Source organism: Lepidothrix coronata, unplaced genomic scaffold (genome assembly GCF_001604755.1).
Source record: "Lepidothrix coronata isolate B3197 unplaced genomic scaffold, Lepidothrix_coronata-1.0 Scaffold19, whole genome shotgun sequence".
NCBI lineage: Eukaryota > Metazoa > Chordata > Aves > Passeriformes > Pipridae > Lepidothrix > Lepidothrix coronata.
Genome location: NW_016690199.1, coordinates 5426082 through 5443960, shown reverse-complemented (window position 1 = coordinate 5443960; position 17879 = coordinate 5426082). Strand labels below are relative to the sequence as shown.

Sequence of the window (17879 nt, the reverse complement as noted above, 5' to 3'; positions counted from 1 at the left end):
GGGCAAGCCCGGCCCCCGGCTGCCGCCTGCGCGCTGAGCGGCTGTGCCGGGCCCGCCCCTCGGTGTGTGGGGAGGAGCCGGGAGAGCAGCGGGCTTCGCCGGGGATTTCCAGCCCGAGCGGGCGGGAGAGGAAGTGCGGGGCGGGGGGAGACGGCGCACAGCGGTCGGGACTTTCCGCCGGGCTGGCGGTCGCCCTCGCCCGGCTCCGGCTGCCGCCCGCCGCCCCGCTCCCCGCACACGCTCGCAGGTAGGGCGGCCGCGGGGCTCGGTTCGGCTGGGCTCGGCTCGGCTGGGCGGCGGAGGAGGGGAGGGCGGGAGCTGCTCTGCCGCCGTGGCGGAGGCTCCCGCGCGGGGCTCCGGCACCGGCCGCGCTCGCCTGCCCGCGCTCGGGCGCTCCGGGCGGGGGGCCGGGGCCGGGCGGGCGGCGGGGGCCGGGGGCGCTCCGGCGGGGGCGCGGCGCTGACCGAGGCATCTGCTGCCAGGCAGGAGCCGAGCGCGCTGCACCCGCAGCCCGTGCCGGGACCTCGGCGGCGCCTGGTGCCCGGGGATAGATCAGATCAGCCTGCGGCGGGGCGGCGCGGACTCCTCTCCTGCCCGGACGCACTCACACTCCAGGGCTTTCTGCAGGTGCCCCTTTTCACTTACTTATTCCCGCCTCCCCCTTTCCCTTCCCCGCGCCTCTCGCTCTTTGCCGCGCACCCCGCGGTGCGTGTGCCTGTGCGGGGAGGGGAGGGCAGGGAGGCGAGGCCAGAGCGGGGAGCCGGGAGCCGCGGCGGCGCTTGCGGCGTTTGATGTGTCGTTTGAATGCAGAAGGCTCGCTCGCTCCTGGCTCCCTCCATATGCAGTGCTGGGGGCGGGCCGACGGCCTTTAAAGGGGCACTGCCGGCAGCGCCGCGCCTGGCGCGGAGCGCGGAGCCGGCTGCGCCCCCCCGGCTGCCGCTGCGGCGGAGCCCCCGCCGCTGCCCGGCCATGGGGCCGCGCCCGCCCCGCCGCCGGAGCTGCCCCCCATCGCCGCGGGAGGAGTTGTATTTTTCACCGAGCCCGCCTGCCCGCACCGGCGCTGCGCTATGCCCTCCCGCCTGCCTGCCTTGTCTGCCGTGAGCGGAAAGGAAAAAAAGTGTTTTGTTTTCACGCCATTCATTTCGTGCGCTGATTCGCGACGCCGCGTTTTAGCGCGTTGAATGAATCGCCGTGTTGTAGGTCAGGGAAAAATAACGAATGTTTAAAAGTTTATACTGAGTCATTCCTCTGCAGATGAACCTATGACTGACTCATAATCTGAGAACTGCAGTGGCTTGTAAAATAGGAAGGTAAGGCATTTACGTCTTGATTTATTTGTATCTTTGAGTGCCTGAGATCTGATTTATCTGCAGAAAACAAGAGAAACTCTGTTAATATTAAGAGGCGTAATCTCATGTTCTGCCGATCAGAGCTTGTGTGTGACGTGACGGACTGTATGTGCTCCTCTGCATGGATCTTTACCACGCATTAGGGCATCTTTCATCTTTTTCTGTTTCTGTGGTAGTAAAATGTGGGAAGTTCCAATGATACAATTTGAAATATGCCATCTCCTTGGGTCCGAGACTTCTCTGGCTTGTTGAGATCTAACTGAGCCTTGTATATTGTAATTTGTGCGGTTTTTATTTCTTCAGTAGAAGTGTGTGGTTTTCCTTTCAGGTTTGTCCCATAGGGTGCACATACCATCACTGAGCACTAATCTGAACTTGCACTCATAGACCAAAAAGGAGCTTTATTGAACAATGTGAAGGTGTACTTCAGTGTTTAGCTTAGAGAAATGAAATAGTATAATTTGAAATCGTAAAAATCTGTATTTGAAATAGCTGTTGACTTGCCTAGAAGCCTAGATTTAAAGGCTACACTGATGGTTGGTTAGAACTAAAGAATTTATAGCATATACCGCATCTGGTCCTTTAAAATGAACCATTGACTCATACCGCAGATGGATTAATGTGGATCTAACTGTTATTTATGGTGATTAGGGAGAGGGCTCTTCATTTAAGATGAGAAATACTTGAACCTTTGGACAGAATCAGAATTTTTTATGTCTGAACTGGGAAACCCCTTGTAAAGCTTGGTAACGGAAACACTGATGTATCATGAGCTTGGGCATTGCAAGCAGGCAGCACTACGGGGTTATAAAAGTTGTGTTGTTCCAACACGAGAATGGTAGGTGTTTTACCGAAATATGACTTGATGAGAAGCTTCTAATAATAGCTGGACCTAGAAAATAGAATCGTAAAGTTCATTCAGTAGCAATGCAAATTAATTCTAATCAAAAGAGGGTGCTAAATGACTCAGTCTTTAGGCTTTCCTGAAGTCCTTCTGTGTTAAAGTTTGATGATACCGATTCTGAGAAGCCATTCTTGTAGGGATTCAGAGAATTTGATCATCGTGTAACAATATTTACTGTTGATACCTTTGCAAACTCTAAGATGGCAATAGTTAGCATCAGTGACAAAAGATTCTTCGGAAAGTCTTACCAGTCCATGCTAATACGGTTTGTCTTTTAAATGATTTTAAGATCTTGTTGTATTGTAGAACTTTACACTGTTCTTGTCCATAATGAAGACTTAGAAGAGGAATGTGGGTTCTTTTTTTAGTACCAAAGTCCAGCTGTTCTATTAGTAGATATGGCAATGCTGAAAATACAAAAAGCCAAAAATCTTAATTTTTAACTTGTGTTGTTAAACCACTGGAATATAAATACATTGATAAGTAGCTGATCATAGTTCTTTTGCAGATGAAAAGGCAATTTAAAAATAAAGTAGACTTAAATCTTACTCCAATATCCTAAACTGGCTTTGTATGAATAGATATTGTAAGAATAAAACATTTTGATGTCTCCTATCTTAGATGATGTAGTAACTGGATTTCTTCGGGTTCTTTTATTGTGATAATGTTTCTTAGTTGAAGGTGCTGCATCTTATGATGTCTGAAGACTGCTCGTTACACATTAGTTTCAGGTATCTGTGCACTTATGCACAGTTCCTTTAAAGAATTGCCAAGGCTTAAGTTTGGGTTGGTTTGGTTTTGTTTGTTTGTTTTTTTAAGCTTTGGGTACTTCATGAATCTGATGCTTGTATTTGAAACCTCCTGGCATTTTTAGTGTATGGCTCAGGAATATCAGAAGTGGTGGGAGAAATTGGAGATTTCAAGATGTGATACGGGGAAAAGAAGCCAAGTGAGGAAGAGTTGTGTGGTTTTGTGCAGCAGAATAAAGGTGTGATTGTAGCACAAGAGAGAGCGTTGTAGTTAAACTCGGTTTTATCTTACACTTTTTACCCTATGGTGATGTAGAAACTTCAGTAGTGAGGGGCTGGCAGAGAGAATATAACTGGTCTCCCAGCTGTGCCTGCTGGAAGCCCAAAGTCAGTATATTTAATTTTGACAAATCACAAACATTTCGTTTTCTTCTATGCCTTTTTTCTTTCTATGGTAGAAAGAGAAAAGACTAGAGAATTGGGACGAACAGGGAGTCAACTTACAATGCAGGATCATTAGGTACCTCCAATGTAGGAAGAGGTGCTCTCTTTTACTGGGAAAGAAGAGAAAAGGAAATAAAGAGAAAAAAGCCCTTAGAAAATCTGTAAAGAAAGTATACAGTGGAAACATCTTGGAACCTAGAGAGAAAATAAGGCAAAAGGTTATTTGGTATTGGAGAAGTGCGTGTGAGAGAGAGAGGGAGAGAGATTTGTATAGTCTTTGAGGGAGTGTTTGTTTTCTTCCTGGAGATCTCTTCTTCTGGATCACTGACAGCAAAATATCCTTGCCACTGTGACTTCAATTGCTACTGACTGTTGGCTTTGTAACTAGGTTAACAGGGCGAGTGTCTCTAAAATTACATACAACAACTGTAGGTCACTAATCCTCTCCACCCGCCAAAAAATGTTAAGCCTTTGATTTCCATGCTGTTTGTCTTCCCTGCTGCTTTACTGTGCATGTATAAAATGTGTTTTTAGTAGAATTTCAAGTTCTGCTGTTCATCTAGTCAAGGTATCATGGGAAGCGAAGTTTCACCACATTAGTGTGTGCAGAAGTTCAGTTTTGGACATGTGTGATGGCTTCCATCCCTGCCTCACTCCTTGTACTGAAAACTGGGGTATTGTGTACTTTGACATCAAGATTGAATTTTTGCAAATTGCAGGTGTTAGAACCTCAGTAGGCATAGCTGTTGGAATGCTTTAAGTTGGAATGTTTTGTTGTTCCAGTATTATATATAGTTGATTTATAAATGTTGATTTATGAGATAATGTTTCCTCTATACATCAGAGAAATCTATGTAGATTATTTACAATGATAAAAGTTGCTAATAGTTCTGTAGTATAATTTAAATGCTCTGAACTGAATAAATCCTTTCACCTGCAATATATATAGCAAATGCTTCAGTCAAAAATAGTAGTGAAAGAAGTCATGAATCTTCCATTTTACATGCTTTACTGATGACTGGAAGCTCTTAATTAGAAAAGTTTAACATTTGGAGTAATACTGAAATTTGTGGTTTCTGCGTTAATATGAAAAACATCTTTCTGTAAATAAAATATGTGCACTTAAGCTCAAAATGCCATTAGTCTTTACAGCTTTCTTGGGTGTCTAGGAAAAAGAGTTATTTGGATTTGGTCTGTCTTGAAAAGCATGTTGCAGATGCTGCTGTAAGATAAGAAGTGCCTTCCTGGTTGCTGCTTTGTTCCTGCAAGCTTGGACATTTATAAAGAAAGAGGAGATGGTCCACTGCAGATACCAGTGTAAAATCTAGTAGACGTGGAGTTTGGGTTTTGGTTTTTTCCCATTCCTGTAGATGTGTGTACTACAAGTCATTCAGTTAGGGCAAAAACAATAAGGGTCTTCGATGTTGCAGTGCTGAGAGATGTGACTGCATGTCTGAGTCCCAGGAGCAGAAGGGGGATTCCAGTCCAAGTCTCCTACTTCCCTGAGCAGTATTCTCATCATCAAGCCACAGGCCAGTTGAGAGTAGTGTCACTTCCTTCTCTTGAAACTTTTTGCCATGCCAGGAAAAATCAAAACTCGGTGTGCCCAAGAAATGGAGCAAGAGGAAACGTGATGTCTCAGTCAAGTGATTAGGACTTTTTTTAGGATTACCAGGATGAGTAAAGACTAGGAATCTGCTGATGCTTCATCCACTGTTTTGTTTATTGTTTTCTGGTGCTTTCGAACTCGATGTTGAGGTGCTTCCTGAGGTGATCAGCCTTGTGAAGATGTTTTCTTAAGCATGGAAGATGTTCTGGGAAAAAAAAGGTACTTGGGTGTCACTCAGGTTAGGTGGTAGCTGACCAGGAGTTCTGAAAATAACTTTGCAGCTAGTGGCTTATTTGTGTCTGGCTTCTTGCTCCATATACAGACAATTTTTCTGGTCTATAATAACATGGGAATAGTGGTACTTTCCTATGATCTGAGGACATAAAAATGATGAGGTGCTGAGACCCAGCAGGGCAGTACAAGTCTAATCTGTTGATAAATGGAGTGAATTACAAGTGGCTGTGTAGAGGCATCCAATCCTGCCTCCTCTGCAATGCTGTGCCATCCCAGCATCGTGGGACAGGAAGCAGCACTTGTTTCACTCTTGCACTGATACCCACAACAAACATACAGTGCTATATGAAGCTGAGTGTACATGACAGAATTTGTCAGTGGTTGCTGTTCTGGTGCTTGTAGTTGTTCTTGGCTTTCTCCTTTGGATGTTCTAGAGAAGTAACATTTTTTCTTGTTCTGTGGAACCAGCTTACATGATAATTGTGCCTAAGATAACTTTGTAACAGCAAAGCCCAGCTCATAAACCAGATTTTGGCATCTGAATGGATTTAGTTTTGTAAGCTCATCCATGTACATGAGAGAGGGAGATAATTAGAACAATTATTAGACGTTTTTACAATGAAGATCTTGCGTGATGTACCAGTTTGACTGTGCCCTCTCTGTCTTTCCACAGAGAGGAACCTTCTGAGAGTAGGTTGGTTTGGGTGTTGTGCCTTGTAAATTAATGACTCGCAGATGTAAGTCTTGATTTTTTTCCTAGGAAGTATACCTTTATAATTTTCATTTAACTTGTTCTTGAATTAATCTCCTTTAAACCATCCCAAGTGACTCCTCTTTCTGCATTTTATGCTCTTCAGTTACTAATGGAATGCTTTTGTCCATGCTGTGCTTCTCTTCCAAGTTGTTTGGCCGAACAGTATAAATGCTCTTAATTTCTCAAGCTGGTTCTTCTGATTCTTAGAAGTGGCTTATTTTGACCTGCTTTCAGTCAGATCTCTTGGAATTTTAGGGCTGTTAAGGGATGACTTTCATTCTAAGGTGGTTTCATCCTTGCACTTGAGCAAAGTAACTGCATTTGCCCTTTTACTTCTATTTATATCACTTTTTCCCCCTCTTGAAATACCCGTTTCCACAATTGTACTTACTTTCGCACTTCTGGGTAATAGTTTTTATCTGCAAATCTACTTTTCTTTGACCTCTCTGTAGCTACCTGCTTCTTTGATTCCTTCCCTACCCCATCTCCCACTCCAGGTGAATTACCAGGGTCTTCTCTTCCAGATCACCAAGGATGCATTACAGTGTACCCTGCTATTATCTGAACTACATATGTCTTCACATCTACGCTTGCTCTCATTCCATCCTTTGTACTGTGCTCCTTTCTCTTCAGTGCAACATCCTTAAGAGAAGAGCATTGTGCTTTTGCCTGGGAATGTTTCTGTTGTTATGACTGTTGTGGTTGAACTTGATTAGGATACCAGTTTTACATTCAATACGCACCAAAGATAAAGTGCCTGTGGTTGTAAAATGACATGTTCTCAAAATGCTACCATTTGGCTGTCAGTTTGAGTAGAAGGAAGTTGGATACCTAAATAAATGAAGACCTCTGAGTTGCATGTGTGCATCTCTAGCAATTTTGGAACCCTTTGATGCAGTAGTATTTTCATTGCCTTCTAAAATGCAGCATTTTGTGGGAGGGGGAATAAAGAGTTTGTGCTAACTGTGTTTGAAGCTAATAACATGCACTGTCACTTGAAGTCAGCAATATCCTCTCTGTTTTCTGTCAGGAGTTGAATCATGTTTCTATCTACAGAACCTGAGCATGCTATATTTCATATTAGCAAATATGTCTCACTACTCACCAGTGGTGTCAATATGTGATGGGAATGCCAATGGATCCTGTACTGTAGTTCAGTTAGTAGATACTGCTGTTGTGTTGCTCATACTGCTTGGTGGGTGGTTTTTGTAGCTGTGTTATAGCAAGGTATTTTGATACTCTTTCTTGGGCATGGACAGAAGAATGCTCTTGCAATCTCTAGGAAGATAAAAGAAGTTTATTGTTACTTATGTATTGAATCTCATCAGCTATTTTTTGCTAACTGGGACCATAAATTTCCCCTATTCTTCTTTCCTTTTTGCAAATTCCTGAGAACTTCACTTTCGTTTTGAAAAGATTATTTAGGCATGCAACTTTCAGTATTTTGTCCAGTAAGATTTTGAGGGAATTTTGGGGGATTTACTCTGTTGGTAGTTTGTGTGGTTTTGGTTTTGTGTTTTTTGAGGGGGGGGTTGTTTGTTTTGGTTTAGCTTTGTGTGTGCTTTTATTTGTTTTTAAAGAAAGATTTAGGACAAGCAAATAAATATCTACCCTTTGCATTCTGTATATTTTTTCTGAGGAGACAAAATTAATGAGGAAGAGGCTTGGAATTGCCCTGTTTGTGCAAAAACTCTCCATGTTTTGACCATTCTGAGATGAGCTGGGGCGGACAGACTTTGAAAGTCCTCTGAGATATCCATGAAAAGGCACTTATTCTAGAACAAGTGTCCATATGCTGAATTAATTGGAAAAGTTCAAAGTAGTTGAACCCTTGCTTACAATGTTGTGATTTATGTAACAAACAAGGAGAACAAAAGGCAGTGAGGGAAAAAAACCGACTTCTTATGGATCCAGTTTGTACATAAGTTCTGTCATGTCTCTTTACAGGAGATAAATGGTGGAAGTTGACAAGTTATCATGCTACACACTTTATTAATGCCTAAAATAAATTTCTCCCCTTGCCTCATATTATATTTTGTAGCAGAATTGCAACCTGAAGATATCTGGGGATGCTTAACTTCATCTTAAGCAGATGTAGGTAATGACTTCTGTTGCTACAGTTAATGTGGAGGTTTGTCAATGTTCTGTTCACTTTAGAGGTACTGACATCTCTGTTTTGCTTTCTTAGGGCAAGTTGAGACATACCTAAAGTAGCTGTATTTTTAAGCTGGCACTGCTGCTTAAGTGTTGGATTTTTTTTCAATAAAGTCTTCTTAAAATCTTATCTCCTGGTTAAACAAATGTCTTGTTGCACTTAATAAATTCATTTAGGAAGGTAATGTGTGTGTGGGGGGGGAAAGGACTGTAACTGTTTGTGGAGAAATGGTTTGGCTTCTCTTGTAACTAATCAGATTTTATAGAGTATTAAATAGGCCATGTGCTAAAGTATCAGTTGTTAACACCTCCAAACTAAAATGTTTGTCATGTTAAAGAAGGGGAAATATTGGTGAGCTCTCCATTAGGTGGTGCTGCTGGGATTGAAATATTTATGTACCTAATGGAAGCAGGCTTCTGCCTAGAACTATTTCCATGTCTGTGTTTTTTTTTTTTTTTTAAGGACTTGTCTTTATTAAAATACTTTCCAAAGTAAAATACTTTGCAAAGTATTTGCAAAGCAAGATACTTGCTAAAATGTCGGTGTTTTTTGAGTTTGAAATGAATAGATAAGATACTAAAAAGATAGGCTGTTTTCATGCGAAGGAGGTATGGAAGGAATCAATCTTGTGCTTTTTGTGTGGGTGATTAGATTTTAGGAGCTACCTCTGTTGTAGCTCTCATCTGTTTAAGTGTTGACTCTGATATGTTCATGCCCTGCTGCCATGTAGTTGGGGATACTGTAGCATTGAAGAAATTCAGTGACAAGAAATACGTGATTTAAAAATCCAGAAATCAATTAGACTGACCATTACAGCAGAAACACCCTTATGAATCTTTTATTTGAGTTCCTATATGCTTTTTGACCCCAGCCACTAGCATTTCTTTTTAAAGAGCCATGTTTTCACTTAAACACATAATGGTGGTATTTCTCTGCCTGAGCCCTGGCTAATTAATGATTTTAGAAAAACTTAAGGGAACAAAGATGGTGCCTGCACACAGAGGCACTGAGTACCATCTTTAATAGTGACAGTCATCCCTGATGGTCTGAAGTTGATGCTTGAAAAGTGTGTGATCTTCCATATGGCCAAACTCTTTGTCTGCCAGTTCTACACGACTGGGATATTTTAGGGCATCTGAAGTTGTACTAAACTGTTGCAATTAGACACCTGACTCTCTCTGCAATAGTTAGAGTTGAGATACATATTAAATTAAAAAGAAGTGCATTAGCAAGTGAATTGTTGTTAGGATTCCTTCAGAGATAGAAGGATGAGGTTGCTGAGGTCTTTGAATTCTCCCACACCACCGTGTACCAAAAAAAGTATCAAAAAAAATCCCAAACCCTAATTTTTTAGAAATAGTGTTGGCCAAGAACAATAGTCACACTGGGTTCTCTACACTGGGTAGAAATATTTTTATGTGATTTACAGAATCAAGGTAATTGTGACCAGCTAGCAAAAAAAGTTTAGTAGCATTAAATAGCACTGAGCAAGAAATGCAAGAGTTGCATTTTTTTTCTGAAGAGACTGAGACTAATTTTTTTTTTCTTTTGAAGATGATGTAGCTTAGCAAGAATCCATTTCTTGGAGTTAGAAAGCTTAAATAATTTCAGATCCAGCAGTGGGAAGCCTAGGTTAACAGACTTGACCTGAGTTTAACAGCTTTTGAAGTGGTGTGGGACAGCCAGTGGATGTCACATGTGACTTTCTATTTTCGAAGAAAGAATTTGAGAGGTTTGCAAAAAAATCTTTGACTTTCTAACTTTGGCCAGGGTTAAAATGTATGATTGTCAGATGCTGTTAGTTCCTCAAAATATAGCAGATTGAAGTAATAGGCAGGGCGATGATTCTCCTTGGTCTTTTGGAATAGCTCAAATGGGGAAACTTATCAGTTACGTGATAACTGGAGAAATGGACAAGCTGTTGTGTGAGAGAATTTGGCCATTAGTGTTTTATCAGTTTCTAATAATAACTTACAGCTTGCTAATAATAACCCTCAAAGGGGCAATTAAAAGATAGTGGCTGTGATGTCATCCAGCCATACGACTTCATATCAAATGAGAACTTGTCATTCCTCGGTTACGTGATTGGCTTCTTGAGTGAGGCCAAAGCCAAAGGTGGGAATGAATCAGGCAGAAAGAAACTTGTGCTTGGTCACCTTGAATAGAAAGCCTTGATTCTAACATTGCATTAGGATGGTGTATAGACAGAAGGGTGATAGCATTCTACACTCCATTAATAGATCTTTAAATACTAACAAAACCTAGCTTCCCTTCTTCCCTCCTACCTTGACTTGCAACTCATTAGGAGATTACCTCTGCGTTTACAGGCTAAACTTGGCAATTAACAGAATTTGTTGTTGCATTTTGCTGTGCTTAGATTCCAGATGGAGGAATAACTGTTGTTTCTACAGCCAAAATGGCATCAATAGCATGTCCCAAAGGCATGTTGATCAGTGAGGGTGTAGTAAGGACAGTCAGGGAAGAAGTGACAACGTATTGTAGTGTATTAAGCTTGTGTCTGTTTATTTTCAGGTGAAGAAGGTAATGAGGGGAGGCCTAGGGAGTGATAAGAGCAGTACTGTAATACATCCAAAAGTGATTGGGGTGGTGAAATATATTTCTGTTTTTTAAAAAAAGTAGTAAATAAACAAATGATCAAACATGAGATTTGGCGTAAATGATGGATTTTATTTGCAGAGGTATCTTTGGTGAAAGATTTATGGGACATGCACTTCTGTCTAAGAACTGACTGACATACAGGAAAGCTCTTGATAATAAATATGGATGCCTGTCTTGAGTTATTAAATGAAATGCTTGAACCTGATATTAAGACTAGATGTGATGTGTCAGTCTCAATGCTGTTACCAGCAGTGAAGTGAAAGTGTGTCTCCCTCACTCTTAGAGTAGACCCAGAGCTGCAGAGTGCTGGAACTTGCTTTGTACCTTGGGTAGAGTTTAAGTCACCACTGAACACAAGTTTTATATTGTATGATGTTGTGAAGTGAACTGTAAAAACCAAGGATTTTTTGGATTTCTTTTTTTTTTTTTTTGTTACTACCACAAGCATAGTAAATTCCAAGGGAGAGATGGGGAGGCCAAATAAAGATGTACCAATATCTAAATGCTGCAATTACTCACCAGGGCTCAAGCATCAGAGCCTATTGCCAAGTATTACAGACAATAAGTAAAATAGAAAGAAGAGCTTTTATTGAGTGTTTTAATAACATTTCTATCTGGCCTTATTCCCCGTTAGGGCTCCCTGAGTCTGTATGATACACTCCGTAAACTGAAGTTCTCTCTCTCTCTCTCTCTCTCTTCGTCTGGTCTCTACTTTTTTAGAAACGTTTTTAAGAAAGCTTTAACATTTGCATACAAGTGACTTCTGAGATGCCGTTTCCCTACCACAACCCTCCATGTCCAGATGTTCACTGCAAGAATAAAGAGGCCAACGTATAATGGCTGAAAATTAGTACAGAAGAGTTCAGCTCCCATTGTCCTAAGCTTGTGTAGAGTATTAACCTGTTTTCACTAACTGGAATGAGACTGGGATCATTGTTTCTGCAGGTACTTAGTATGGACATCAGGTCCTCTTTGACGGTATTTCAGCTTTGCTCTGACTGTGGTAGAACTAGTTAGACACTCCAAACTAACTAACTTTGTAAAAGCAGGAGGATGAGAATTGATATTATGCTGATGACTTCTCAGCATTGTGTTTACTGATAAAACTGATCCACTACCAGTATGGAATGAGGGAGAAATGTGTAGGGGAAATAGATGTTGGGATGTTACACATTTTAAATCAGTAACCAACTGCCTGCAATTTGCCCGAATGTAATTGTTTCTGGTGGTTGTCTAAACACGGAAGGCTTCAGGGTTGTCTCCAGTCTGTGCTCTGACTTGTGGATAGTTAGACTGAAGGTATAAAGTTTGGGAAGCCAATATGTGATACAGGGGGCTTTATCTTCTTATACCTGCAGGCAGAGCACTGTAGAAGGACACAAGTCTCCTTTACAGAAATAGGAGTCTTTCAGGTGTGTAGTGGTGTTCTGCCTGTTTTCATCCTCTCCTTTTTCTCAATCACCAAGGGTTGGACTATAGACTGGAACACAGCTGTTTGTTGCTGCTGCTGCAAGGATTTATTTTTCTGATCCATCCTTTGCCTCTGGTCTAGGTTTTTCATTAGTATTTAATTTCTTGTTTTGATTGTTTTTTGTTTTGTTTTTAATTTACATTGTGAGTTTTGTGTTTTGGATTACTGTACTGAGATTCCTCCCTGAAGCACATGGAGATAGTGTTAGGCAAGACCTGCTGAGGCCTCTTTGCCGTTATGTTCCTCTCTGAATCAAGTCAATGGGTCTTATGGTGTGACCTTAGCTTACAGCAGTAGCTTCAAGGGTTCTGAGCTCTGTAGGGCTATCTTGCAGTAGCTGTTTAAGCTTGCTCCAGCATGATTTCTACATGCCTGACACTCTAGGAAGAGCTGTGCTTCCTCTGGAGATTTGAAGTCTATCAATTACCTTAGGTGGAAAACCTAAGGCAGACCACAAAGCCAGTATTCTTCTGGCTGTGTTTTTTCTGATAAGGCATACAGGGAATGCAGCCTGCCAGTTCATGGAGGATGAGAGCTGATACTCCATGTGTGGATAAAGATGGTGAAGTCCATGTAAGTACAGCACTGTCAGGATTGACCAGAAGAGTCTAGTTGCAGGTGAGGGGAAGTGTTTAGCTATCCCAGGGAACTTAGAGCTGTGCTACTGTTTGCTTTCCCTGTGAACTGATGGACACCTTGGGAACTATCCTGAGGACCCAAGAGGTTGCTTTGTTGGTGACAACTTTTACTTGAGCAGTGCAGCCATATTGCTTGTCTTGGTCTGTGTGCTCCAGGGGGAGAATTTAGGCTTTCAGAAGAATGAGTGCATCGGCAGATAACAAAAAGAAACATGCTTTTTATTTTCTGTGTGTACTTCTTCTTTCTCCATAATTACAGGTTGGTTCTGTTGTGCAGTGGAGGCAGCTCCCATAACTAGATTTCAGTTTAAAAAGAAGCATATAGTTATTTGAGTCTGAAGACCATTCACATTCATTCTTCTGTTGCCATCAACATGACTTTTTCTGGCAAACACATAGGAAAAATAAATTGTCTATGAGAAGAGAAGTGAGGTGGGATGTCTAGATGTACTGTGGGGAGATGAGAATGTTTCAGTAGGACAGAATGCTTTATGAAGGATTTACATCCCCAGAAGTAGGATAAAAAAGTAAGGGCCACAGAAACGGTTGTTCATATATTACATTGTGAAGCCCCAGCACCAAGGGTTGGCAAAAGATGAACTTAACTTTCTGCATTTGAGCCTCTAATGATATGTGCCCCCCAAATACTTTGTGGCCTGCTAGGAAAGTTGTATTGCACTGTCATGGTAACAGAATTATACTTCTCCAGTACTAAAACAAATGTGGTCTCTGTGCTTTTGAGACTTTACGTAGTGGGCTTTAGTTTATGATCAGCTATGTAATTTAAAGTCTCTTAAAACTCTAATAATTGTGCATTTGTGATCCATGACATTAATTCAAAATATTTATTCAACTTCCAACTTTCAAAAAGTTGTATAATGAAAATACTTACTCTTAAGTAGCATTAAAAGTATTTTAAAAGCAGCAACTAAAACATAATCTGCATTTTTAAATTGATCATTTTTAGCAGAAAAAGAGGAATAATATGACCTGTGAGATGTTTTGAATATACTCTTTGATTTTTAAATATAACCCTTAAGCTGTTATCACCCCTCTGAAAACTGAGCAAAGATTCCTTCATTGAAGCTACTTTACTTTGTTTGAGTGAAGTGAATTTTATACTGTAGTTGTATTGCAGCATATTTTCATTGCTAGAAGAGGCAAAGAACACCTTTCAATTCATTACTGACTGAGTGTAGGGATTCTTGGCTCTCTCGTTAGCTTTTAAAAGTAAGGTGAAAATGGAAGACATAAGTTGGCATCGTGCTTTCTTGTAAATCTGTTCCGACTGTTTCACTAGTCCTAATTTTCTACAAGAATAAAACTGGTTGTTTAAACTACTTCAGTTCTTGGTGTCACAGTTCAGAAATGGCAGCGATGTGCTGGCCAAAATTTTATGTTGGCTAATATGTTTTAATACCACTTGATGGTAGTCTAAAAACCCCCTCTGCTTTCAGTGTTCACATTTCCATTCTTTAATATTGGAATGTAAATCTTTCCTGTGCTGAATAGGTTGAAGTACAGTAGCCGGTAAATATAGACCCCCGTTGTGAAATGGAGCGTGCATCTCAGATAGTTTCTTTTCTTGGTTTTGGTTTAGGTTGACAGAAGTATCTTTACATCTGCAGTTTCTGGAAATTTAAGAACGCTGTGAACCTCTGGCCAATAAAAATTTTCCCATTATGTAAAACATTCTTGTAGATTAGCTTGACTCCCTAAGTGGTGGTAGTGGTGACTTCCTCCATGAGGTAAATAGACTTCTGCAATTTTCTAGTGAACTAGTAAGTCTCAGTGCAGCTTTTTGACTTGCTATAGTTTGTTATGGTTTGGTGCAACCTTAACCTACTATTTCCCTTTTCTGCCTTCAGGCTTTTGAGAATTGTTTTTGTATATTAATAGGAGATGCTTGAAACCGACTTGACTTGTTTGTTTCCCAGCAGGAAAGCCTGAGTGCTTAGGCTTTAACTGAATCAAGACCAGCTCTCAGCAGTGGGAAACAATATATTAATCTATTGGAAGCACAGACTGCAGTCTTGTGTGTCACTGGGGTTTGTGTTGTGACTTTTTTCATGTAAACAGGTAGGAACAATTCTTCTGCTGTATATATTTGTAATATGTACATTCAGAAACCTCATGACAGTTGTGTGAGTTGGGGTTTTTTGTTGGTTTTTTTTTTTTTTTTTTTCTTTTGATAGTATTTGTATCATTGCATGAAACTGTAAAGTACCTTGTTCTCCTTTGTGTTTTGACATCTTTTAAGTTGATGGCATTAATTTTACAAATCATCTTCAGTGCCTGGGCTTATTTTACTTATGAGTGGGGGCGATACCTCAAAAGTCAAAACAAGTTTCATTCTCATTTCAGTAAGTAAACCCTCTTTTAGCCTTATTCTTTCTTATTCTGTGTCCTCCACACAATCAGAATGGACTATTTAGCAAGTTCTTCTTCATTCTCTGCCTGATGGACTTAAGTTGCATGATAGTATATGGAGGCTTGATTTTTATAAATATTTTGTTTATTTCATAAGTTGTATTTGCAAGGAAGGTAAGCAAATTATTAGTTCCATTTCACAAAAAAAAAAAAAATCTTTCCTTCAGATGTTTGATTTAAAATAGACTAAAAATATGATTTGAACTCATAGGTGGTAGCCAGCTTCCTCAGTCAGCCAAGCCTAATTTGGAAAACTACATTATACCTTAGTTGCAAGAGGAGAAAACATCTCGAATCTTCTAAACAGTACATTAAATATGCTTGGGGTTGTGCTTTCCTTCCTTGTTCCACTCTGCTTTTACTGGAGTTTGAAAGGAAATGATGCCTCTAGAAAAAAAAGTTAGTCCTGTTTGCCTTCAGTTTAAGCTTTAAATTAGGAATGGATAAAAGAAGTGAAACGTGCTCCTTTCAACTTCTTGACATGGACATAGGAAATTCATCAATCCTTCAGGTGAGTGATGGAGGTTGTGTCTTTGGAGAGTAGCAGCAGGTGATTCTCTGGGTCTACTCTGTGGCCTGTTCCTCAGAACAGGTGCAGCTTTATAAAGCTGGAAGGTAGAGAGACTCTTTAAAAATTTTGTGTGGAAATGGACAAAAACAAGCTTTTTACTACGCATTAATACTAGACAATGTGTTAAGCACTGTGACTAAGAACTTCTTGTCAGTAATAAATTATGTGAATTAGTGATGCTGTTTATATACAGAAGTTCACGTTCTTGTCACAATAAGTTCTTTTTATAGGTTCACATAACGGTATGACAAGTCCTTTCTAGGTTGTGATTTAGATGTAGCATCTGAAGAGTGCAGGAAGAGGAAACAGCCTGCTGGAATGACTGGATACTCTCTTGGCCTTTTCTCTTTCTTTCTCACCTTCCCGCTCTGGACCATGCACAAAGATATCAAATCTGCTTCACAAATGGTTCAAGATTTTTTTTCCTTGGCTGTGTCTTCTAACTTACTGCTAGGTGTTTGGTGTTTTTTTCCTAAGAAATACAGTGTGCACACCAGTTCCTGGTGTGTGAATGCCAGCCAGAAAGCAACTAGGCTGGCTTCAAATCATTCTCACTGTCCTGAAGCAAGATACGTTAAAAAGTCGTAAGATGCTAGTCTTAGACTAACTGCAGAAACCACAAAATAATTAAAGATCTTATTTTATCATTTAGGTTTGGTTTTTAGGGGAAAGGGATATTTTTGGTCCTCCTTCTTCCCAACTTTACCAAGAGTTTAATTTACATAATTATTCTTGTGTGTTCCTTATTTCTAGTTATTTTTTCACTTTTGGCAGTTCCCAGCTTAAGACTGGAGTCTTATTGTACAAGGTGATACATGTACAAGTATGTGAAGAGATGGGAACTTGGTAGGTGTCCAGGTAAGATCAGAGAAAGCAGATCTGTTCCTTGCTGAGGGAGAACAGAAATATACAGAAGTGCTCTAAGTCATGCAGAAAGTCTGATAGCTTTTCTGATTTTTTTTTTTTTCTGTTTCAAAGCCAACAGGTCTTTTCCCTTTTTCAAATTCGTGATCGTATTTTTAAAATGTGGTACGTGATGTGGTCTGCAAACCAGGGAGGATATTGGAAACTGCATATGACCTTTAGTGATAAATTATTTTCAATAGAGACAGGTTTAAAATAAAACTAATCAAAACTTGGTTTGGGAGCCTAAACTGAGTATATATTGTCCATTACAGGAATTTCAGTGTTAGCTAAGCCGTGTTAGAAGAAAAACTGTAAAACTGCTGTTTGAGTGCATGGGAACTCGGGAGCCCCTGTGAAGAATAAGCAAAGGACTTGTGCACAGCAGTGAGAAATTAATCTTCCTCCCATCTGTTGGTGGGGGAGTGGGTAGTAGTTATGTTCATTGTGTCTTTGAGTCTGCACCTATGTTGCCCATTATGTTGGCCTTTTAAAGGAAACGTAAACCTTGTGAAACCACGGCACTAAAACCAGCCAGCCTTTGCAATGCTTTGGGTCAAACCCCCAAAGGAGGCATCTACCTCTAAATTCTCTCATTTCCTTTCTGCTTATCCCCATATACCATGCTCTGATTGCTGCCTGCTGCCCCTCTCCTGGGGGCTGCAGCAGAAGGTGGGGAGGTGCTGAAGAGCTGCTGGAGGTTTCCGAGCTTTCCGTGTCGTTGTCAGCGTGTTTTCAGTCCTGCCTATTGTTCCTGTGAGGCCAAACTAGAGAAGACTGGGCAGGATCCTCCCCAAAGGAGGACCTGGATCTCCAGGAATAATAGATTGCTAATGGTAGGCAGCTGGGCTGCGATGAGCTAAAAGATCTGGCCTTGAGCCTGGCTCTGCAGGATGCAGAGGGAAGGAGGGGTGGAAAGCAGTGATGAGCCTATTATTTCAAATGAGCCAACAACTGGCTGATTGACACCGAGGGCTCATTGTTGCTCCCTTTGCTCTTAAACGCAGCTGTGGAGAATGAAGAAGTTGGGGGGCAGGATGGGAGGGATA

At 41.0% G+C, this 17879-nt stretch overlaps 1 protein-coding gene across 7 annotated transcripts in view; it reads left to right on the top strand.

Moving 5' to 3' along the window:
* Nucleotides 1-551: 551 nt before the first annotated feature.
* The window catches only part of TRAF3 (TNF receptor associated factor 3), a 70100-nt gene continuing 52772 nt past the window's right edge, over nucleotides 552-17879 (top strand). For 4 of the 7 annotated variants that reach the window (XM_017807606.1, XM_017807605.1, XM_017807604.1 and 1 more), the window contains exons 1-2: nucleotides 552-627; nucleotides 1255-1310. The gene's annotated coding sequence lies outside the window, so the exon portion shown is untranslated. Of the gene's footprint in view, nucleotides 628-1165; nucleotides 1311-14863; nucleotides 15006-17879 lie in introns of those variants that run through there. The other 3 variants (XM_017807600.1, XM_017807599.1, XM_017807601.1) reach the window with 3 other exon arrangements.